The 24,672-nt window shown below is 38.8% G+C and overlaps 1 protein-coding gene across 9 annotated transcripts in view; it reads left to right on the top strand.

The window, feature by feature from the left end:
- Positions 1-24,672, top strand: part of LOC102151797 (importin subunit alpha-8-like) — a 256,796-nt gene that overhangs the window by 8,703 nt on the left and 223,421 nt on the right. For 3 of the 9 annotated variants that reach the window (XR_005373927.1, XR_005373923.1, XR_005373930.1), the window contains 2 exons: positions 2,570-2,688; positions 3,111-3,486. The exons of the other annotated variants lie outside the window; for them this stretch is intronic. The gene's annotated coding sequence lies outside the window, so the exon portion shown is untranslated. Of the gene's footprint in view, positions 1-2,569; positions 2,689-3,110; positions 3,487-24,672 lie in introns of those variants that run through there. 9 annotated transcript variants of the gene reach the window in all.

Raw genomic sequence — 24,672 nt, 5'->3', positions numbered from 1 at the left:
CACGAAGTTGTATTCAATCCTGCTTGCTTTTTTTCTAATAATATTTTGTATATGGCTTATATATTTGTGCATAGTAATAAGTATAGTTTGTTTTCAAACTGTTATTTTCTAAGATACTATCACTGGACAATATATAAAACATCAGACGAGTTAAGTTCAGGGGAAAAAGAATTGCTCTTTAAGACATACTGTCTTTGGAGTTTCACAGAACATGAATGAATACTTGTAGGGGGTTGAGTAAGGGAATCAAGCTTGCCATTCTGTTTCTTCCTGTGCTATAATTTACCTGGCCTGCTAAGCCTTAGTTTTAACATTCATAAAACAATGATATGAAGCATAGCCATGATATGAGAAAATAAGATTATAAAGCAAAATAAGAAGTGATAACTAGTAGAAGCTCTGGGCATAAAAATTTCAAGGAAATGACACTTTTTAAAGGGACACAAACCTATGTTCTGTAAGCACTTGGGTCTTTAGAAAATGAGCTATGTTCTAGATTGCAAAATATATATATATCAGAAGCTTAAAAGCTTTAGTTTAACACAAAATAAACTTCTTGAATTCTCTACAATAAATTGGTGTAGATAATTCCAAATATTGTCACACACTAGCAGATATTTTGACTGGCTTTGACTTTGTTGTGGTTATAAGGAAATTCACCAGCAGAACACTGATTTTTAAAAGCAAACAGGTGTAGGAATTTCAGATGAGAAGACCAAACAGATCACAATTTTTTATTCTTCTTTTCCTCTTGCCTCCAACATCTAATTTAACATCAAGTCCTATTGACCTTGTCTCCAGAATATTGTCCCAAACCTGACCAACCACGTCTCACCAGATCTTATGCTGCCATCCTTGTACAAGCTATCAGTTTTTCTGATTTGGACCACAACAACAGCCTCTTGTTGTCCACTCTTGCCTTCTTAGAGTTCATTCTCTGACAATGTTAGCCATTTAACAATATAAATCAGATTCTATCACTTTGCTACCTGTACTTCACTAATGTCTTTCTTTTGCATTAGAATAAAATCCATACTCCTTATCATGGCTTATATGATCTATTCTATACCTACCTTCTGGTTGCTCTCATATCACCTTCCTTGCTCATTATGCTTTAGCCATACTAATTTTCTTTGTTTGAATATTCCAAGTTCATTCCTATCTTAAAGATTTTGCATTTACTCCTCTTTAGGCCCAGAATTCTCTGCTCTCAGATTTTCTTTTTTAAGATTTTATTTATTTGTTCATGACAGATACAGAAAGAGAAGCAGAGACACAGGCAGAAGGAGAAGCAGGCTCCATGCAGGGAGCCTGACGTGGGACTCGATCCCGGGTCTCCAGGATCATGCCCTGGGCTGAAGGCAGGCGCTAAACTGCTGAGCCACCCAGGATCCCCGCCCTCAGATTTTCTAATGCCTGACTGAGAAAATTCTCATCACTTAGGACTTACCTCAAATGTTCACCCCTCAGAGAAGCCTTACCCTGATCATATGTCTAAAGAGCTCTCATTCTCTCTCCCTCAACTTTAATCATTTCTTATCATGCTTAATTTTCTTCATAGCATTTGACACTACCTGAAAGTATCTCATTTTTACATGTTTATTATCTGTCCCTCTGCTAACCTCCAGGAGAATGTGATTCCATGATGATAGAGCTTGTCTGTCCTATTTCCTGCTGTATTGTCACAGCTTAGAATGAAGATGGCCCTTTGGTGGGAGTTATTAAATATTTGCTGAATGAATAAATGAATCAAGATCCAGATGTAACCAGGAAAGGCCTCCCCAAAAGCTTTCACTGTAGTAATTTGCCATAGTGTAGACTTGTGGACATTCATTTTGAATGCTCAAATATCTACTTTTGCCAATACATAGAGGTTTTTTCCTCTAGGGCAGAACTTAAATTAACCAAGAAGCAGGATTGACATATAAAATCCCTATGTCAGGGATCCCTGGATGGCTCAGTGGTTTAGTGCCTCCCTTCGGCCCAGTGCGTGGTCTTAGAGTCCGGGGATCGAGTCCCGCATCAGGCTCCCTGTGTAGAGCCTGCTTCTCTCTCTACCTATGTCTCTGCCTCTCTATCTCCGTGTCTCTCATGAATAAATAAAATCTTTTTTAAAAAAACCCTATGCCAGTTAGTTTTCAGTAAGCAATAAGACTGTCACATGGACCCAGTCTTGCACTGGTATGACCTGTTGAGGATTCTCTGCCTATGGGCCAACATATATAAGATGGGAAATTATTTTTTTAAGATATTATTTATTTATTCATGAGACACACACACATACACAGAGGCAGTGACATAGGCAGAGGTAGAAGCAGGCCCCCCCACAAGGACCCCAGTGTGGGACTCAATCCTGGACCCCGGGATCATGCCCTGAGCTGAAAGCAGATGCTCAACTGCTGAGCCACCCAGGTGTCCCAAGACGGGGAATTAAAGCAGAAACTTTTTGGGAAAACATGGAATACAAGAAAGGGGATTAAATGGTTTGTATAGTTAAAGATATCCATTTATGTATGTATATTTGTATGTATTTTATTTATAGATCTCTGTGTTTTGTGTTCTGTGCTAGGTACTGAAGAATCACCATGGAAAAGTATCAAGTACCAGCCCGTATGGATTTTCAGTCTAGTTGGCAAGGCAGGCAATAAACAGATAGTTATGAATAAATGTCAAAAGTACCTTTTTTAGGTTAGTTCCAGGGTGGTATGGGAGGACCTAGAAGGGAAACTGAGCCTTGGGAGATTGAGATGAGTTTCTCAGGAAATGGGAGTGTTTTAGCTGAGCTCTGAGGAGTTAGCCAGGCAGAACTGAAATGGCATGGGGGAAGGGCACTGCTGACAGAAGCTGCAGCCTAAGCAAAGGTCTAGAACCTGGAGAAAGCAGAGCTTTCTAAAAACTCCACATAGTTCACTGTGGCTAGAGTGGAGTTTGAGGTTGGAATAGGGTGGGGTGAGAAGGCTGGTGATAAGACCCATGGACGTAGGCTTGGACTTTATCCTGATAAGGAGTAAAAGGGAGCCACATAAAAGTTTTTATTTTGGTGGAGAGGTGGAGTTAGTGTTTCACATTGCTGAAGTACAACTGATACTTTGTGTTCCTTTTTTCTACAGATTTTTCCACAAACATCTAGGTAAAGTCCACACTCCTTTTCCCTGAACACATGACCCTTCCTTTGGTCACCCTCAGCTTTATACCTGCTACTCTCCATTGTGTATTTCGTACTCCAACCTGCCAAACTTCTCAGTTTCTAGATTCACTCCACAATCTTTAATTATGCTTTTGTATCCTCCATTTTTGCTAGCACCCTCACCCACCCCACTTCCAAAAAGTTATTGGATTATTCTTCCAAACTACAAAAGCAATATATATTCTTTGCAACAAACCAAACAGCACAGAAATGTGCAAAGAAAAAGTTAAAATGTTCTTCTTTTCTCTCACCACCAGATAGACATCCATGTAGTGTGCTCTAAATCTTAACTATATTTAATAAATACTCCAAAATATTTAAAAAGATTTATTTATTTATTTATTTATTTATTTATTTATTTATTTATTTGAGAGAGAGAGAGTGCTGCCTTGTGTGTGTGAGTGGGGGGGGAAGCGCAGAGGGAAAGAATCTTCAAGCAGACTCCCTGCTGAGTGCAGAGGCTGATGTGGAGCTTTATCCCACAACTCATAGTATCATAACCTGAGCCAAAACCAAAAGTTGAATGCTTAACCCAACTGAGTCACCCAGGAGCTCCGGTGCTCTAAAATATTTTTAACTAAAATAGATCTATGCTATAAAATGTGTACAGTTCTCACTCCCCAACACCCCCCCCCCCCCACCAAATATGGACATCATTCCAATATGGGCTAGATGCCTAGGCTTTATCTCATTTATTCCACAACTACCACATGAGATAGGTACTGTTGGGTAGATGAGGAACTGAGATGTGATCAATTTGCCCTCAGTTGCACAGCTAGTGATTGTGGGAGCAGCAGTTTGAACTTGGGCAATATGGCTCTTTTTTTTTTTTTAAGATTTTAATTATTTATTTGTTTATTTGACACAGAGAGAGTACAAGCAGGTGGAGTTTACAGACAGGGGGAGTGGCAGGTAGCGGGATGGCAGGCAGGGAAAGAGGGAGAAGCAGCTCCTCACTGAGCAGAGAGCCTGATGTGGGGCTAGGACCCAGGATCCTGGGATCATAACCGGAGCTGAAGGCAGCCACTAACTGACCATCCAGGCACCCTTGGCAATGTGACTCTTGAGTCCACAGTGCTAGCTACTGCCTTTTACTATCTCCCAATAATGCTATTTTTATTTTTTGTAATAACCATACAGTATTTATATGGATGTTCAGAATTTATTCAGTCATTTCCCTACTGGTGAATGTTGAGGTTGTTGTGGGTTTTTTTTTTGCCACTATTTAAAATGCCTCAATATGTAATTCTCCAAAGTGGGATTTGAGTTCAGAGGGCTCATTCATTCATTCATCCATTCATTTTTAAACAAAATCCAAACAAAAAGCACCATCAGGATAACTGTGAGTGCCTTTGAATCATGACTTTTTAGTTATATAAAGGTTCTAAATAAGCAGCAATTCATTACTATGTACATTGTTAAGACTTTGAATTTTGACAAGCTGAATTTAGCTGAGCTACCAGTAAAATATAGCTTAGCTAATCATTTCTATTTCTATCCAGAAATGCATATCATTGTACCCCAGTTATCAAGGTGAATATGCTAGTTATTTGCTAGCTTACTTTGTTTTGGAAACAAATATGTCCAATCTTATTCAATAATTATATAACACATGTCAGCACTTCAAAAAGCAATGACTGGGACTAGTATTCAGCATGGTGATTTATTCAGAGGTTGTTCCTTATATGGATTTTTTTCCTCCTGACTTACATTTCTTCAGCTTACATTTTAGTTTTTCATTATGTCACATAGTAAAAAGTGCTCCCTAGATGACAGTTGATAATAAGTTATTACTGTTGTTTTGAGTACATTTATTTTTCTTGCTTTATTGAATGTTCTTCCCCTGTAGAGAGCAACCTTGAAGGTTTTATTTTCATTTAGCTTTATATATATTTTCAAATAAGAAAATTAAATCCTGTTGTTTTCATAAATGGCTATCATCAACTCTGAGTTATTTTCTTGTTGATAAAGAATAACCCAGATAGAAGTGCTAAAGGGTATAGCGATGGCTTGCCTTATTATTTTAGAAAATATTGGCCATCAATTAATACTGCAACTTGGCAGATGTCTTCCTGCTCATTTCAATAAATTTGAAATGGCACAAATAAAAAATACATATTATTATAATCAGTTTGTTCCAAAACTTTGAACATACTCACCATGAATAACATTATGTGCTACATTTTTTAACCTACAGGCTACCATGGAAAAACAACTATAAGAAGGTTTTGTTGTCTAGATTTAATATTGAACGTTTTTTACATTATCTGAGCTTGTGCACCAAAGATGCAAGACAGGGCTGGAAGTAGGGCAGTGAGGCACTAATTTCATACTCAGAATTTAAGAGAGTGTCAAATAACTCTGTAACCAGGGTATATCATATTTTAGTGCAATATTTTTAAAGTAAAAATTAAGGCCAAAAATGTCAAAAGTTTAAGTAAAGATCAAAAGAGATCTACATCCTGCCATTTTGGAGGACTTCTCTGTTTGACTACAGGGGGAAAAATAAGTGAGGAAAGAGAGAATCTTGCTATTTTCTTCTTTGATTTAAAGACAAAATGGGTCTAAACTTAATACCCCCAGCTCATAGCATCAGTAGATTAGCATTATTTTGGTCAACATGGTAACTTTAATGAATTGAAATCATTACCTCCTATCATCTGTATTTACTGTATGTAACTTAAGTGTCATTATCTTACCCATGAATTTGTTTAAAGTATTGCACCACTTGGAAAGCTGAATGGAAGTTAACAAAGAAATCCAGTTGACCCTTGAACAGCACAGGTTTGAACTGCATGGTTCCACTTACACACGGATTTTTGGGGTATATTTATTTTTATTACACACAGCCAAATTATGATTCAAGGATTACAAATGTAGCATTCGTACACCTCCAAGGAATGTGGGATATTATCTGTTTCCCTATACCTTTACTAATCCTGATGTACTGATATTTTTAGCTTTTTAGGTTTTTTTTGATGTTTCCTACTGCAGGTGAGGTTGAGAATTTTTCAATATGTTTTTGAGATATTTGCATTTCCTGTTCTATGAACTGTCTGTTCATTTCCTCCTCTGTGCATTTTTTGTTGTTGTTGGATTGCATGTCCTTCTTTTTTTTTTTTTAAGATTTTATTTATTCATGAGACACAGAAAGCGAGAGAGAGAGAGAGAGGCAGAGACACAGGCAGAGGGAGAAGCAGGAGCCCGACGTGAGACTCGATCCTCCATGTAGGGAGCCCGACATGGGACTCGATCCTGGGACTCCAGGATCACACCCTAGGCCGAAGGTGGCACCATACCGCTGAGCCTCCCAGGGATCCCCAGATTGCATGTCCTTGATAATTTTTTAGTAGGGAGATGTTTATGGCATAGAAATATTAACCTCTTTTCTAACATGTTTACTAGTATTGATTTTTTTAAGGCATCCTTTACCTTATAGAAATGTTTAATTTTTTATGTGGTTAAATCTGTTAGTCTTTCCCTTCATGGCTTTTGGGCTTCCTGAAATTGACAAGTTTTAGGCATCTCTTTTCATTAAAGATTGGGACAGCTGGCCAAGAGTCTTTGGAGAGTGCTTAATGGGCTTTGATAAATTTTGTCTCAGGCTCTTATACTTGTGCTGCTACCTCTCTATCCCCTTCTGAGGGATCTGTTCTTTTTAAAGATTTGTTATTACATTCAAGCAAAGCCTTTCTGGCCTAGGAGTCATTTGTCATTTTTAAAAATGTGTTTGCATATCTTTGCTCTGATTCACTATGTGCTGATTCTCTTTTTCTCTTGTTGTTTTAAGAAGTAATCACCATGTGGTCTTCTACTCTATGCTTTATGTTTGAGCCATATTCTGTCTCATGAGTTGTTAAGCTTTTTAAAGGCAGTGTAGAGGGAAGACATGCCCTTGATGTAAGATTTGTGGATGATGAAGATAAATTGATAATGGGGAGGTCGTGGGCTTGAGAGTGAGTTTGACTCTGTCTTTTATGATGGCTGTATAAATCTGGGATGTTGTTATAAACCTCAGAGGCTTTTTCTATAAAATGGAAGTGATAATAATACTACTCTGAGGCTATTTTTTGACAGTGCAAGAAAGGCCTCTAACAATTAAGATGTTTCTTTTTTTGGTCATATTTCAAAAATATTTTAATGAGGTCAGGTCTTCATAAATTACTTTGGTACCCCTTTTGGCAAAACAAACTTTCATTTGCTGTCAGCCCATAAAAGAAGGATAAAATTTCTTGGCCTTAAAGACTAGAATCCTTTACAGAACATCTGGAATAAACTGCCTATATTTCATTATTGAAAAGAGAAACTTTTAAACTCTTAGTGGAAGTTAAATTTGAGACCATGTTATACAAACCATGGCGTAGGACCAAAGTTCCAAGATAGAGCATGTGTGGTTAAACGGGGGTGGACACTAGGGAAAAGAGCCTGTCCTGCATTTTGATGGATTTCAAAATGTACACAGAATTTGTTCCAAGTCTTCATTAATGGGCTCATAGAAAAGAAAGTTATAGGACTGCCTGGGTAGCTCAGTTAGTTAAGCATCTAACTCTTGATTTCAGCTGAGGTCATGATCTCAGAGTTGTGAGATTGAACCCCACATTGGGCTCTGTGCTGGGTGTGGAGCCTGCTTAAGATTCTTTCTCTTCCTCTCCATCTGCCCCTCCTCCCCAAAAAAGAAAAGAAAGTTATCACCCATGCCAGTCCCCTGCTCTCAAGCTGATGATCACACCAGTTTGGGAAGGCAATTTGTTGAATTGCTCAGCTGATAGTATTCCTGGATGGTAATTAATTTCAGAGGATTTGGGGCTTAGTATGGGGGCTGAAAAGCTAAATAGGAGAAGTAGGTCTCAGGAGAACTTCATGCCTGACCCAGTGTAATGTTCTGCTTTATTCTTGGCTCCCACATCCACATTTGAGTCAACATAGACCTGCTGTGAGGTCTGGATCCAAGGGGAAAGAGGACTGACTAAACGAACTCCTAGCTTCAAACTAGGAGCTTCTTACTGTCCTTCAAGCTCAGGCCTTGAAGGGTTCAGACTTTATTTTTTTTTAAAGATTTTATTTATTATTCATGAGACACACACACACACAGAGACAGACAGACAGACAGAGACAGAGACACAGGCAGAGAGAGAAGCAGGCTCCATGCAGGGAGCCCGACATGGGACTCGATTCCAGGTCTCCACTGGGCCCTGGGCTGAAGGCAGTGCTAAACCGCTGAGCCACCCGGGCTGCCCCAGGGTTCAGACTTTATACAGGAAGTCAAAGCAACTAATAATGTATTTGAATGCCATGTTAAGAGACTGGGATGATGAATGTGTATGTATGAGAGAGACAGAAAGAGAAGGGGTAAAGGAGAGGGAGAAGTGGGTGTAGAAGTAAGGCAGGGTTCTTGCTCTTAAGTAGCAGAGGTTGCTAACTCAAATGCCTAGGAGGCCAGGCACATTAAGTTAGTCAAGTGGATTTGCACCTGTAGGAAAAACAACAGTGTAAGTATGGTGAAGGACAAGAGATACTTGTATCATTGACAATAGGAAGTGATGGGGGCTCTGGCAAACTGGACTGTGCATCTCTATTCACCAGGAGCAGCCCATACAATGATCTAGCACAGTAATTCTCAAAGTAGGGACCTTGGACTGGCAGCATCAGAACTGCCTGGAAACTTGTTAGAAATGCAGGTTTTCAGAGTATCCCAGACCTACAGAATCAGAAAGTTATAGGGCCACTCTGAAGGTGGAATCCTACATCCAATGTTTTAACAATCTCTTGTGATTCTAATGCTCCCTAAAATTTGAATGTTTTCTTGTGGGAATTAGGATCCAGTGTTGCTAGATTTTATTTTTGAAGAGATGCCGGAAAACCAAAATTTTATGGGACTCTACAGATTTTTAAATATTAAGAATTGTAGAGGGTGGGGATCCCTGGGTGGCTCAGCAGTTCAGCGCCTGCCTTCGGCCCAGGACATGATCCTGGAGACTAAGGATCAAGTCCCATGTCAGGCTCCTGGCATGGAGCCTGCTTCTCCCTCTGCCTGTATCTCTGCCTCTCTCTCTCTCTCTCTCTCTCTCTCTCTCTCACTCTCTCTCTGTCTATCATGAATAAATAAATAAAATCTTAAAAAAAAATTGTAGAAGGTATGTGTAATTTGAGGAAGAGGAGCAGAGAAGTACCCATGTAGGCTACACTGTAGCCAAAGAAGTACATCTGTGAGCCTTGTGGTCTCCAGGGCTCCAGTTTCAACTTACAACATAAATCAAATGACATGTTGACACTGAATAACTGAAAATACTGTTGGACTGGAGGAATGACTCTCAGTGTGTGTTCATGGGGTTGAGGGGAGAGAGACAGCAGGGTATCAGTCTGGCAGGAAGAGACTTTTAAAAGCTGCACAGATTCTGGGGATCCCTGGGTGGCTCAGTGGTTTGGCGTCTGCCTTTGGCCCAGGGCATGATCCTGGAGTCCTGGGATCGAGTCCTGTGTCGGGCTCCCAGCATGGAGCCTGCTTCTCCCTCTGCCTGTGTCTCTGCCTCTCTCTCTCTCTCTCTCTCTCTCTCTCTCTGTCTATCATAAATAATAAATAAATAAGTAAATGAATAAATAAATAAATCTTAAAAAAAAAAAAAAAGCTGCACAGATTCTGATACTATCCCAGCCCAGATATTTCTGTACTTCCCTCTATGGTGAGAGTTGCAATACTAGGAACCACTGTTCCTCTTGTAAGTCCAGAGTGTCCCTCAGGTGTGCAACACAGGGGAGAAGACTGTGTCACGGGTCTAGAGCACTGTGGTTATTGTTGTTTTTAGAACATTGTAATTTTTAAACTGCTTTCATACCTGTTCTTTCATCACATCTGTCCATTAAACCTGTGCAACAGGTGTGATGGGTATTATCTCCTTTAGAGCTGCCCAAATAGACTGAGTGAGGTTAAGTGATTTGCCTAAGGTCACCACTTAACTAAGGAGTAAACATGAGATTAGATACCTAATCTTATAATTTCTAGAATTTTTCTCCCAAGTATAATTTTATGTATTTACATGTATTGTTTACCCCTACCACCAGTAATTCTTAAAAAGATCTGATGTAGCTCACTTTATTATGACTGGTGACTAGTTTTGCCATGTCCTGTGACCAACCGCCAGACAATCTCCTCCCTGGCTTGGTGTGCTGCCTGGGGCCCCAGGTCTTCTTTTTGCTTCCTGTGAAAGCCAAATACCAGTCACCCCTCTTGGGACCCTTGACCACCACCAGCTCTACTCCTTAGCTCTGTGTATTTGGAGTTCCTAGTTTCCTTCTTCTGGCCTGTCTTGCCACCTACTAAGCCTCATGGGGGATACTATGAGTCCAGATCTGTCCCTAGTACAAGGTGATAGGTGATATGGACATTGGTTGTCTGGAACTGGAATGAGCACCCTGATTCTTTTGTGTAGGCTGTTGAATAGCTGCCACAGTAGTGGCTTTGTGACACATGGCAAATTTGGAGGATAAACACTGTACATTACTAGGGGAGCTAGAATTTAGAATTCTTCAAATATTCTCCGTAGTCTAGCTTAAAATGGAACAGTCATGCATCTGAATAGCACTACCAGAAGAGCTATAGTAGTGTATAATTTCTAGGATCCATTAAATACTACTTTGAGGAATGCTGGAATATACAGGGTTTGTGTGGACATTGTGGCCATCTTCCATGCAGTCTTTTGAAGGAGGCAGGAGTTAGAGAAAGACACACACAGAAATCTAGAGACAGGGGCAGAGAGACACACAGTCATAGTGAGAGAGAGAGAGAGAGAGAGAGGAAGAGAGACTGAGAGAAAGAGAGAGAGAGAGAGAGAAAGAGAGAAGTAACTACCTAGTGACAATGAAAGTCCTGCCGTGGGTATTTGTAAAAGGAAATGGAGAAGGTTCCTTTTGCTAGCACCTCACTTTTGCCCAGATTGGCTTTGTTACAGTTTTTAAATCAGGGATAGCAGATCCCCAGAGGGAAGGGTATATTTTAGCCTTATCTTGGATGCTTGACTTAATTCAAAACTACACACAGCTTAGTGTGTATCTTGTACCATTTCCTTTGCATATAATGAAAGTTTTATTTAAAGTCTCTATAACCATTTTTGCTGTTTTTTTTACAGAAAGAATCGTCAAATGAGAATTGTAAACACTTTTTGAGCCATCTTACTTGACAAAACAGTTCTTCTGAGCCAAAACTCCCTCTTTCTCTCTCTAAAACTTAGGGGCAGGAGGACCAGAATTTTAGAGGAAGACTAAGTCTTATGCATTGTCACATATTGCTCAAGGCCTTTTTTTTAAAAAAGATTTTATTTATTTATTCCTGAGACACACACACACAAGGCCTTTTTTTATTTTTAAAGATTTTATTTATTTATTCCTGACACACACACACACACACACACACACACACACACACACACACACACACACACAGAGGCAGAGACATAGAGGGAGAAGGAGGCTCCCTGCAAGGAGCCTGATGTGGAAATCGATCCCAGACCCTGCGGTCATGGCTTGAGCCAAAGGCAGACACTCAATTGCTGAGCCATCCAGGTGTCCTGCTCAAGGCCTTTTTAAAATAGATTTTGTACTTTTCTTATTTTCGTTAGATGCAATGGTAAAACCCAATTATTATCCTCAAAATAAGGAGAACATCAAACCTCAAACCAAAATATAAGAAGAGAAATTTCTTATTGATTCCAACTTAAATCTTTTTAGTGAAAATATTAAGCAGAAAAGTTGTCATTAGGAAAATCAAGTAAGAAAAAAGCCATCTTTGATTTTAGTACACATTTTGAACATCATTTTTAAACTGTGGGAGAAATGTGTAAGTTCCGTTTTTCCCATTGGCCTGGACTCAGCACTTGTCTTTCTTTTGTGCAATGACATCTCCATTAACAAATGATCTGGAAGCAAAGATCCTTTAGTCAGCTGTGGTCAAACAAGAAAATCCTCATGAGGTATGCCAGACAGGAAAGCATGAGCTCAGCCAAGCCTGCCTGAGAACAGCATCATCAAGGACCCTCAGGCAACAGCATCTGTCTATCTGTCTATCTGTACTCAGCAGCAAGTCCTCACAGTTTCTTCTTTCTCTGCCATTTTCTTCTCTTAGCCATGGTTCTCCCCATCATCACAGGGCTGCTCTCTTCCCTGATATCAGTTGTTTTCACTCATCGTCAGGCCCCAGATTCTCCTTTTGGAGCCTGAGATCCTCTTGGTGATCATTCTTCCTGTTGCACCTTTAGGCACTTTCTTCTCCTCCCTCTTTCAAAACATAAAAGGATCCTGAGGCCCAGATGCGATGGTTCCTTCTGCCAGGGAGCCCTGCTATTCTGGGGAGGAGGCATGTAGGACTAACCACAGTGCACTTTCTGGGGGCCCAGGTGCTTCATCCTCAGGCAGTGAAGAAGGCAGCAAAGACAGAGGCCACCTGTATGCAGTGAATTCCCATGCAGTGGTCCTGCCCACTCCTCTCTCATGTCCTCACTCCCTTGACTTTCACCTCCCCCTTGCCTCTGTCTTAGAGACTTCTGTCACATATTTTATGTTTTCAGAATGTTTGGTGCTACTTTAGTAAACATTTAATTCTGTTTTCATACTGTATAAAATACTTTTTCTGAAATTGGGATAAGACTTGCAGTGCCTCAGGGTGGCTCAGTAGGTTAAGGATATCTTTTTTTTTTTTTAAGATTTTATGTATTTATTTATTTGAGAGAGAGAGTGCGTGTGTGTGCATGTATGCGCAAGGAGGCAGGGGGACGGGTAGAGGGGAAGGGAGAAAATCTCGAACCTTTCAGAGGGCTTGATCTCAGGACCCTGAGATCATGACCTGAGGTGAAACCAAGAGTGGGACACTTAACCAGCTGAGCCACCCAGGAGCCCCTAAGCATCAGCCGCTTGATTTCGGCTCAGGTTTTGATCTCAGGGTCATGGGATTGAGCTCCAAGGTAGACTCAATGCTGAACATGGAGCCTATTTAGGATTCGTTCTCTCCCTCTCCCTCTGCTTCTACCCCCTGCTACTTGTTCACACTTTCTCCCTCTAAAAAAAAAAAAAAAGAAAAGAAAAGAAAAAAAAGACTCTTAATCTTTTATTGCCTTTTATAGTATTTCCATGTTAAAAATGTAAAAATGAAGTTTATTACAAAGAAATGTGTTGATAGACTATAATATCTTCATTAATAGAAATGATTTTAGGGGCACTTGGGTGGCTCAGTGGTTGAGTGTCTGCCTTTGGCTCAGGTCGTGATTCCAGGGTCCTGGGATCGAGTCCCACATCAGGCATCTGGTGAGGAGCCTGCTTCTCTCTCTGCCTGTGTCTCTGCCTCTCTCTCTCTCTGTGTCTCTCATGAATAAATAAATAAAGTCTTTAAAAGAATAGAAACAATTTTAGTAAACTGACTCAGTCATTAAGGAATATATTAATTTGTTTTTTGACAAAGTTGTGATGGGTAAATAGCAAGAAATATGTTAACAATAGTTATTTCCTTATTTATTGTATCCATATTAAAATAAAAATAAAGGAAAAAATATTGAAAACTTCACTTGTAATCCTACACTCTACATTATTGCTGGTTTTATCTTTGTATGTTCCTGTCCAGGCCTACACCATGTATTTGTGAAGCTACTGGATGGGATTCCTAATGTACTTCTGTGGCAGAGGAAATCTTGTGAAAAGTTGTATTCTGTTTGAGGATTATATACAAAATAGCTCTTAGTAGTATCCACATTTTAACTAGTTGCATTAATTAGCTTTAGTCTATTATCTCAGAACTCTGGCTGTACTGGTATAGTATTCAGATTTTGTTTTTTGGGGTTTTGTTTTGTTTTTTTTTTTTTTTGGTGGTGAGTCTATGACTTTACCACCAGCACGTGGAAGAATAACTGTATGACAGTAAGATTTTCATTGTATGTTTCACTATATGTAGTGAGTTTGTGAGTATTAATAGGCCTTTATACATCAGAGGGGAAATCCCTCTTTATCTTGGATTCCTGGAGACATTAAGGAAATTTTCTGCTCAAGATAGGCAGTGGATGGGCCTGAAGTAATAATCACCCTTGTCATATTCCCCATGCATATTCCCAAGCTCAGGAGGGTAGCAACATTGGCCTCTCCCTGTTCCTGGTTTTCTTTCTGAAATTGCAGATTTCTTATCTTGGTGTTTACAAAACTTGCTTGATTACAAAAATCATCTGAAGTACTGAAAAACACAATTTCCTGGGCCTTTTTCAGACCTTTTAAGTTAGAATTCTGAGGGATGGCTTGTTTTAAATAGGGACACCAGTAATTTTTACAATCCAGGCAGATCTAGAAAGCAGTCATTTATTTGAAGCTAGCTTATAGCTGCTGGCTCACACATTTGCTCAGCCCACATTTAAAGAGAGGAGGCCAGCAGTTCCATCCTCGGGAGACCAACAGCTGTGCAAGTCCTGTCCTTATTCCACTCCATATATGGTGGTGGTCATGGCTATATGAAATGTAGCAGAGGAGAGCCAGCTAGTAAGGGAAAGTAATCCCCTTCCCCCATACATGCCCAATGTCATCATATAGGACTACCACAGTTTTCAGTTTGCCTTAGTGAAGAGGGAGAAATATATAAATGGGGTTATTTTCTCTACATCACTTGCAGCTTTAGGATTCTGTTCTTCTGTTCTGAAATTATAGTTCTGTATATGATGGGATATGTACATGTGTGTGGGTTTAGAATTTTCCTTTTTGCTGGGCAGCCTGGATGGCTCAGCCATTTAGCACCGCCTTTAGCCCAAGGTGTGATCTTGGAAACCTGGGATCAAGTTCCACATCAGGCTCCCTGCCAGGAGCCTGCTTCTCCCTCTGCTTGTGTCTCTGCCTCTCTCTCTCTGTCTCTCATGAATAAATAAATAAAGTCTTAAAAATAATTTTTCTTTATGCTTTTTTCGTGTGGTTATTGGGTTATTTTAAATTCAGTTTATGTAGTGAAAAATTGCTCCCTTATTAATCTCAGTGCTATTAATTTGAAAGTTAAGCAGAGTTTATGCAATCTGGTCATTGCCCGGACCTGGAATAGTAATCCCTGAAGTAGGCTGGTTACAGAGTTGGGAAATAATGGGGCTTTTTGAGTTTGTATTTATTTCCTAGATCCTTCTCCTTGATCTTGTTGTTCTCAAGCTGCCCATTCTATCTGCTCCCCCCTCCTCAACTCCCTTCCCTGGCAATGCCCCATGCTCCAAAATTATCTTTCCCTCCCTTTTAAATTCTTCCGATTCAAAAGATAAAAATAGAATAACAACAATAACGTATAACCCAGTAACTCTCATCCTGTAGACTTGGTGATCTTAGCCAGCTGGTAGAAAGAAAGGAATGGATGAAATGAGCTCATACCGTAGAGTGATACTACATTAACAAATTATCCCAAGGACATGTACATTTTAAGACATTTACATTTTAAGGCAATCCTTTTTTTTTTTTTAAGATAGAGAGTGCACGTGCCTATATGTATGAGCTGGGTGGGGGGAGAGTCAGAGGGAGAAGGAGAGAGAGAATCCCAAGCAAGCCCCATGTTCAGCATGCAGCCTGACGTGGGGCTCAATCCCACAACCCTGAGATCATGACCTGAGCCAAAATCAAGAATCAGACACTTAACTGATTGACCCACCAGGCACTCTTAAGATAATGCTTATTAAGCTAAGGAATAAATTTCAAATACAGGCTATCAGCCAGTTTTAAGGAGAAGGGTAATTTGGGGGCAGAGGGATCTTTAAATCACACCATAAGGGCCATAGGTCACTCTGCAACCCAAGTTCATCTATTATTGCTCTTGAAAACATGTTGATATGTTATTCAGCCAGGAAGGGCAGAAAAACATGCTTGGGTTGGGTTAGAGGCAAGTCCCAGCCTTTATCCCCACCCTCTTGGTGTCTCTCATCTACAGCAGGGCACTCTGTTCAGCGTGGGTTGTCATGGGAACAAACGGATCACCTGCTAGTGGAGGGTCCACCGAAGCAAAAGGAGCCAGGAACCACACAAATCTGTAGTCAGGGCACTCGTATTTTCATTATTTAAGGCTGTTGACTTGTGGACTAAATGGGTGTCAGTTATAGCCCTTTCATGTAGACAGAATCAAGAACCTTTGGCACAGTCTGTTATCACTGTGTATAAAGGTTAAAAATTGATTGGAAGAAAATGTGGTGCTTTATTCTCCCTTGTGTCAGTTGAAAGTTTAGTTTCTATATCTATTTGTGTCACTGAAATAATAAACAGCTAGCAGGCTTTTTCTTCATTAAAGAATTCTGTAGGGGTGCCTGGGTGGCTCAGTAGTTGAGCATCTGCCTTTGGTTCCGGTTGTGATCTGAGGTCCTGGGATCAAGTCCCACATCGGGCTTCCCTCGAGGAGCCTTGCTTCTCCCTCTGCCTGTCTCTCTGCCTCTCTCTCTGGGTCTCTAATGAATAAATAGATAAAACCTTAAAAAAAGAATTCTGCATTAGGAAATGAAAATCTGTAAACCCCTGCCCATAGCCTAGATAGAAAGCTAGTCATTCATCAGGCATTGTGTTAGGAAGTATTATGCTTCCTACTGTCCTTGGGTCCTTAGGTATCATGACTGCTTGACGATTTTCACTGATGGGATAGACCTACAGAAACAAAGCTGGATGGGGTTCTCTTGAATTTCAGTTTTCCCTTCTCCACCACCCACTTAATACTTCCCATATTGAGTAAAAATCTGAAATGTTAGTAACAGGACTTTGATAGGCCTGATTTCCATCTGCAACATGAACCATTTAAGTGATACTGAAGACACCTTTTTTGGCTCAAGGGCAATGATTTTTCTGAGCACCTTTGCATTTAATGTGGCACTTGAGTAATTTCTTTTGCATTAGAGTGTTTAAATTACTTATTCGTCTACTGTATTGAGAGAAGCAAGTGTAGATATTGTATTATGAAATACCGAACAGTTTATCAGTAATAACTGATACTCCTGTCAGGATCTGTTCTGTTTTATGTGTGTCATATCTGTTTTTCACAACAACCTTGTAAATGCTTGCCATTTTTGTTGCTGTTTTTAGATAGGGAAACTGTGAATGGGGAGTTTGGGTGACTTCTACAAAGTTCTACACTGGCTAATGGTGCTACTGGTAAGTGGACCTGGGCAGCATTATTCCAGTGTTTATATTTAGCCACAGAACCATACTGCCTCTTTAGCCATAACAACAAAAAGGCCTAGAAGAATATACTACAACCTGGCAGGACAGGTCCCCTTTAGGAGTATGAGAAGGGGGCCAGAGGGAACATTTGCTTTATCTATATCATTTAAATTTCTATTTATAGGGGATCCCTGGGTGGCTCAGTGGTTTAGCGCCTGCCTTTGGCCCAGAGCACGATCCTGGAGTCCCGGGATCGAGTCTCACGTCGGGCTCCCAGCATGGAGCCTGCTTCTCCCTCCTCCTGTGTCTCTGCCTCTCTCTTTCTTTCTCTATGACTATCATAAATAAGTAAAGAAAAAAATCTTTAAAAAATAAATAAATTTCTATTTATAACGATAATATATTCATGTACTACTTAATATAATTGAACTTAAAACTGTTAAAAATCCTAAGTCACGGTATTAATTTCCATAAATTCATTGCTACTTTAAAGAATTGTCAATTAGGGTATCTGGGTGGTTCAGTGGTTGAGTATCTATCTGCCTTTGGCTCAGGTCGTGATCCCCGGGTCCTGGGATGGAGTCCCACATTGGGCTCCCCGCAGGGACCTGCTTCTCCTTCTGCCTGTTTCTACCTCTCTCTGTGTCTCTCATGAATAAATAAATAAAATCTTTAAAAAAATAAAAATAAAATAATTGTCAATTAGACTCTCTAGCAGGGAACTTAGGAACTGTGTCAAAGAGATCATTTAATACAGTCTCCTTGCTTTTCAGATGAGGAACCTGAGGTTTTATGACATTTAAGCTCACAGAATTAATTTGTGACTGAGCAGGTCTGCTGACACCTAATTTTGTGTGTTTTCTATTGCATTTTTGGGACAGTGAACAGTTTGAGTTTCAGCGAATGCATGTACCTATGTAACTGATTTCAGAGCTGAGATATGCATCATTTCTACGACTCCAAAACTTTCTCTTGTCCTAGCAATCTCTTTGAAAACTTTACTCTTGTTCATTTGTTTTAGTAAGAATTCAAGTGTTTATGTTTCATATATATCCACACATTTTATAGTTCTCAGCTTAGATATATCTTAGTGTGCATGGGTGTTGTATACTTCCTTGGTAGGTTTCCACAAAGTCTCATGCTTCTCTTATACTTTATAAACCGGTTCCTAATTGCTGAAATTGCTAATTGGTGTTCTTTGTTTACAGTCATTCACTCAAGTTGGTCTTTAGCCTGATATAATTATCGTTACATACACAATTATTCTTCATTTGGTGCTCAAGTTCCCCCACCACATTTATAGTCAAAGTATGTATCTTTTTTTGTTTTTTGTTTTTAAACTAAGCAGTTCCTATATTAATATCTTGGGAGTTCTGTAAGAATAAGACATATTTACTAAAATCCATATGCATTTGAACATAAACAAGTTTGTTCTTCAGTGATTTGTGTTAACTAGAAAAGCTTAGTCTCCATTTGCTTTGCTCTATAGGCTTGGTAAATGGGGGGGGGGGGTGTGTGTGTATGTGTCTGTGTGTCTGTCTATCTGAGAGCTGTTATCTGGCAATGGTACCATGTGCTGATGAGCAATTTTCAAAACTGACTCCATATTAAGAAGAATAGAAAAATGTCCTCTGGCATCAGTGGATCTCAACCCATATAAGTTAACAGTGTAGTTTTCTTTTTAGATCTTGTTCTACAGAATTATTTTAAAACCCCTAGGAAATTTTCCTGAAAAGAAATAATTTCTTTAGATATTGTCATAGGAGTGATATCATAATCGTGAAAACTAGAAAAAACCGTGTCTGATAGAATGATTACATAACAAAGAACTATATAGGTATTAAAAATGATAGATATACAGCCAAGTTGATACATGGAAATGTTTAATAAGACAATATTAAGTGAAAAAGAAGATCCTAATGTTTTAAGTGCTATATAAAATAGTAATTTATACCTATGTAAAAATATGTATGCCTTAATAGAAATTGGTTATGAAACTTTATGTATGAAAATACTTTTGATTTTAATATTTTATAGGGTCTTTAAAACTTTTTATTTTGAAATTTTTATGCTAATGAAAAATATTTATTTATTTAATTCCAGTATAATTAATACAGGGTTATATTAGTCAGGTGTACAATGTAGTATTCAGCAATTGTATATATTGCTCAATGCTCATCACATTAAGTATATTCTTAATAATTCCTCACCTTTTTCACCCATAACCCTACCCACCTCCCCTCTGGCAACCACCCATTTGTTTTCTATGTTTAAGAGTTTGGTTTTTTTGTTTTTCTCTTTTTTTCTTTGTTCATTTGTTTTGTTTCTTAAATTCCACAGATGGGTGAAATCCTATGGTATTTGTCTTTCTCTGACTTACTTTATTTAGCATTATGCTCTCTTGATCCATCCATGTTATTGCAAATCGTAAGAAAACAAAAGTTAAAGGAATTCATCATACTAAACCAATCTTACAAGAAATGTTAAAGGGGATTCTTTGAGTGGAAAGGAAAGCCCATAAGCAGGAGCAAGAAAAGTGGGAAAGGGAAAAATTTCACAGGTACACATAAACATAATAAAAGTAGTAAACTAGTCACTTATAAAACCAGTATGGAGGTGAAAGCGCAAAAGTGGTAAAATCAAGTATATTTATGAAATTCAGTTAAGGGATTCACAAAATAAAAGGATGTAAAATATGATACCATATACCTAAAACATTAGGGGGAAGGAAGTAAAAATTTAGTGCTTTTAGAATCAGTTCAGGGGTGCCTGGGTGGCTCAGTTGGTTAAGTGTCTGCCTTGGGCTCAGGTCATGATCCCTGGTTCCTGTGATCAAGTCCTGCATCGGGTTCCTTGCTCAGTGGGGAGTCTGCTTTTTCCTCTGCCTGCCACTCCTGCTGCTTGTACTCTCTCTAACAAATAAATAAATAAAATCTTTAAAAAAAATAAGAATCAGTTCAAACTTAAATACCATCAACTTAATATAAACTGCCTTATGCATATGATGTTATATATAAACTAATGGTAACCACAAATCAGAAACTGGTAATAGATATGGAAAAAAATAAAAAGAAGGAATCACCAGGCATATCACCAAAGAAAGTCATCAAACCACAAGAGAGGAGAACAAAAGGAGAAAGGAATAGGGAACTACAAAAACAATCGTAAAGCAAATAATAAAATAGCAATAAGTACTTAACCTATCAATAATTATTTTGAATGTAAATGGACTAAACACTCCAATCAAAACACAGGATGACAGGGATCCCCGGGTGGCCCAGTGGTTTAGCTCTGCCTTGGGCCCAGGGCGTGATCCTGGATGAGTCCCACGTCGGGCTCCCTGCATGGAGCCTGCTTCTCCCTCTGCCTGTGTCTCTGCCTCTCTCTCTCTCTCTCTGTGTCTCTCATGAATAAATAACATCTTTAAAAAAAAAAGACAGGATGACTAAATTGAAATAATTTTAAACTGCAGAAAAGGTGCAAGAATTATTCCAAGAGTTCTCCCGTACCTTGTATGCCCTTTACTTGTAGTCATTGATTTTTAACATTTTGCTACATTTGTTTTATCACTTGCTTTCTCTGTTTCCATACACACACACACACACACACACACACACACACACACACACATATTTTTTCCGGAATCATCTAAGAGTAGATGGCATGCGTCATGCCCATTTACTCTCTAATTCTTTAGTGCATTTTCCCCAAAACCAGGGATATTCTCTTATGTAATTACAGTAGAGTTATTAAATTCAGGAAATTAAACATGGACATAAGACTTTAAAAATGTACAGTTTATATTTCAATTTTGTCAGTTGTCTCAAGGTTTTTTTTTTTTTAGCATATCCCTCCTCTAGTTCAAGATCCAATCCAAGATCATGTATTTCATTTAGTCTTGTCTCTTTAGTTTCCTTCAGTCAGGAAGAACTCCCCACTTTTCTTTGTCATTTATGACATTGGCATATTTGAGGAATGTAGACCAGTCATTTTATATTATATTCCTCAGTTTGGGTTTGTGTGATGTTTCCTCACGATTAGACATGACTAGATGTGGGGCTAGAAAACTACTTAGAAATATAGACTTCTTCTAGGGGGTACTGCATCATGTTAATATATTGATCATGATCAAAGTGTTGTTTGATCTCTCCACAGTACTATTTTCCTTCTTACAACTGAGGGGAGCTGTGTTAAGAGCACATAAACATCATGCTCCTCATCTCCCTCTTTCTGAGACTTAGCATTTATCTCACTTCCTTTTAAAAGTCTTATTTCCTGGGACATCTGGGTGGCTCAGCGGTTGAGCGGCTGTCTTCAGCCCAGGGCCTAATCCTGGAGTCCCGGGATTGAGTCCCAACATCAGGCTCCCTATATGGAGCCTGCTTCTCCCTCTGCCTGTGTCTCTGCCTCTCTGTATCTCTCATGAATAAATAAATAAAATCTTTTTAAAAAAATAAAAAATAAAAGTCACATTTCCCAAGATTTATTTACATATACCCTAGGTAAACAGAAAAACTTGAATGATTTTGCTTAGGCTGTCGCTTTGCCTGTAATACCCCCATCCAAAACTGTCTAGTTTGTACCACAATTTTAAACCTATCTCAAAATGCTACTTCCCTGTCCATAACTAGATTTAATGTCTTCCTCTTTGACCTCAAGGAGCACTTTGTACTTTTCTTGGGGCACATATTAACTTCATCTTTGTGCTTGTTAACTAATGGTATACTTTCCTTATCCAATTTACCAGATAGCAAGTGGCTTGAGGGCATGGACTGTGTCTTAATCATTTCTATAGCCTCTGCAGGGCCTAGAAGAGGCAATCAATGGGAAGCACATGATCAGTGTTTATTCATAAAATGCGTATTTACTCCTACTACATATTGCTCTGATGGCCTAGTTGAATACCCAATTACATATTTAAAGAACTCAATTTCATCTGTTTAACATCTCTACATCTTCTGTTTAACATGTTGCTATTTTGCCCTTGAAGAATGGAAAACTTCAGGGTCTGTCATTTCTGTATTCTTAGCTCAGGTGTTAAGAGTGTTGTTGAGTAAATGAGGCGCTTCCTTATCATGAGGATTTGTGTTTGATGTTTCCATCTAAGTCTTTTACTAGGGCACTAGGCCAGCTTCTCATTGCTCCGATAAGAAGGCATGATGAGGTCTGCTCTTCTGAGGAATGCTCAGGGCATTCTCTGAGCATTCAGTCCTCTTCATGAGGAATGCTCCAGGGTATTCTTCTGACACTTATTAAGGATAATTCCATATGTGTATTGATAAGAGAGTAGAGTCCTTCCTAAGGATTCCCTTATGTACAGGATTTAGAAAGTGAAAATGTAGCCTGCCCAAATCATAGGAGTTAGGAGCCTAGGTTATTAATTTGTTCGGATAGTATTAATTTGTTCTGCCAAGACATGTAAGAACAAGCATTAGCTTGTAAGTTTAATTAATGATAGGAAGAACCAAAATTCTAAGTAGGTCAATCAAATCTTATAGTACAACTAACTTGCAATTAATTATACTGGGAAAAGTTGTCCAGAGAGATGACATTGGGCTGCTTGTTACTTTACCTAGAAAATATAGAAATTACATAAAATCCATTTTTTCTAAAGGGTACTTTTTTGTGTTAAGTTTTTAAAATGGATGAAGTGACATCACTCTTTGTAGTGGAGCTTTTCTTTAGAATATGAACTAATCTATTATTTTTAAAATAATTAAAATTTTATAATGGTTTTAGATTTCCAGAAAAGTTGTGAGGAAGTACAAAGAACTCCTATATACTCCTCACCCAGCTTCCCCTATTGTTAACAATCTCTATCACTTATGTACATTTGTCACAAGTTAAAAATAAACATTAGTACATAATTATTAACTAAACATAATGCTTTATTCAGATTTCACCAGTTATTCTCTAATGTCTTTTGTTGTTGTTGTTCTGGGATCCCATCCAAGATATTATATCACATTTAATCATAATACCTCCCTAGCCTCTTCTGGTCTGTGACATTTCTCAAACTTTCTTCGCCTTAATGACCTTATAGTTTTAGAAGTACTCATCAGGCTTTTTTTTTTTCCCCAGAAAAAAATTTTTTTTGGATTGCTTCAGTGTTTTTCTCATTAGACAGAGGTCATGGGTTTTTAGGAAGAAGACCACAACCACGTAGTGCCATTCTCATGTAAGGTAACTCATCATGTTGATGGTAATCTTCATCACCTGGCCAAGGAGTCAGGTTTCTCCACAGTTAACTTACTTTTTCCTCCTTTTCCATACTCTTCTCTTGGAAGCCAGTCACTCTGTCCAACCTACTCTAAAGAGGGAAAGAAGAGTGGGAAGTTAAATTCTACCACTTGAAGGGGAGAGTATCAACATAAATTATTTGGAATTCTTCTGTAAGGGAGATTTGTCTCTTCTCTCTGTTTATTTCAACCATTTATTTACATCAGTATGAATCCATAAATATTTACTTTATACTTTGGGTTGATAGTCACACATTCATCAAGTGCTTGCTATGTGCCAGGCATTGTGCTAAGTAATTCACTTCTCTCTTTTAGTCCTTACAATAACCCTTTGAAGTAGTTATTAATATTATTATAACTTAACTGTGGGTGAAGAAACTGAGAACAGAGAGGTTATTGGTCTCCCTTGATGTTACACAGCAGAGGGGCCAAGGCAAGATTTAGACCTCTGCTGGGGTCTATGGTGCTCAGATTGTTTGCACCTTTGCTATATTGTTTCAAATGGCTGCAGAGCAGAGACATCTTAACATCTCAGAGTCAGAGATGATCATGGATAGAAGGAACCTTAGAGATTACACAGTATGTTGACTTACTTATTTCATAGATAGGAAAATTTAGACCAAAAGCAAGGAGTGACATTGATAAGGTCTCATAGGCTATCAGTAGCTGAGCTGGGGTAAGTCCAAAGCCTTTTGCTGTACCACATAGCTTCTGGGACTTAAAATTATTTTAAGAACTGAGAGTCTATGTGGGTTTTTCAAAGCATTCTGAAGCCTTGACAAATTATCCCTGCCATTCTTATTTTGGAATTGAAACATTTTTCATCTCTTCATATACTAGGCTCTTCAGAGGGGGAAATATTTTCTTGTCTTTTTAACCAGGAAAGAAGATTACAACAATTATTTTTCTCTAGGCTGATCATTTCATACATAAGCTCAACCATCACTGTGATTTGAGGGAGGGGCCAAAGTGGAGTAGAGGAGACATTTCATGGCTATGATAAATATCTGTCTTGAAGACCTTTATGTCAATTCCTAAGAGGTATATTGCCAGGAAGCCTTGAACACTACATTTTGTCCACATAGATAAATGATCATGATGGTCAAAACCACTAAATTCCAG

The sequence above is a fragment of the Canis lupus genome, chromosome 19 (assembly GCF_011100685.1).
Source record: "Canis lupus familiaris isolate Mischka breed German Shepherd chromosome 19, alternate assembly UU_Cfam_GSD_1.0, whole genome shotgun sequence".
NCBI classification, from domain to species: Eukaryota; Metazoa; Chordata; class Mammalia; order Carnivora; family Canidae; genus Canis; species Canis lupus.
Note: the sequence above shows the minus strand (reverse complement) of the source record. Positions and strands in the feature narration are given on the sequence as shown.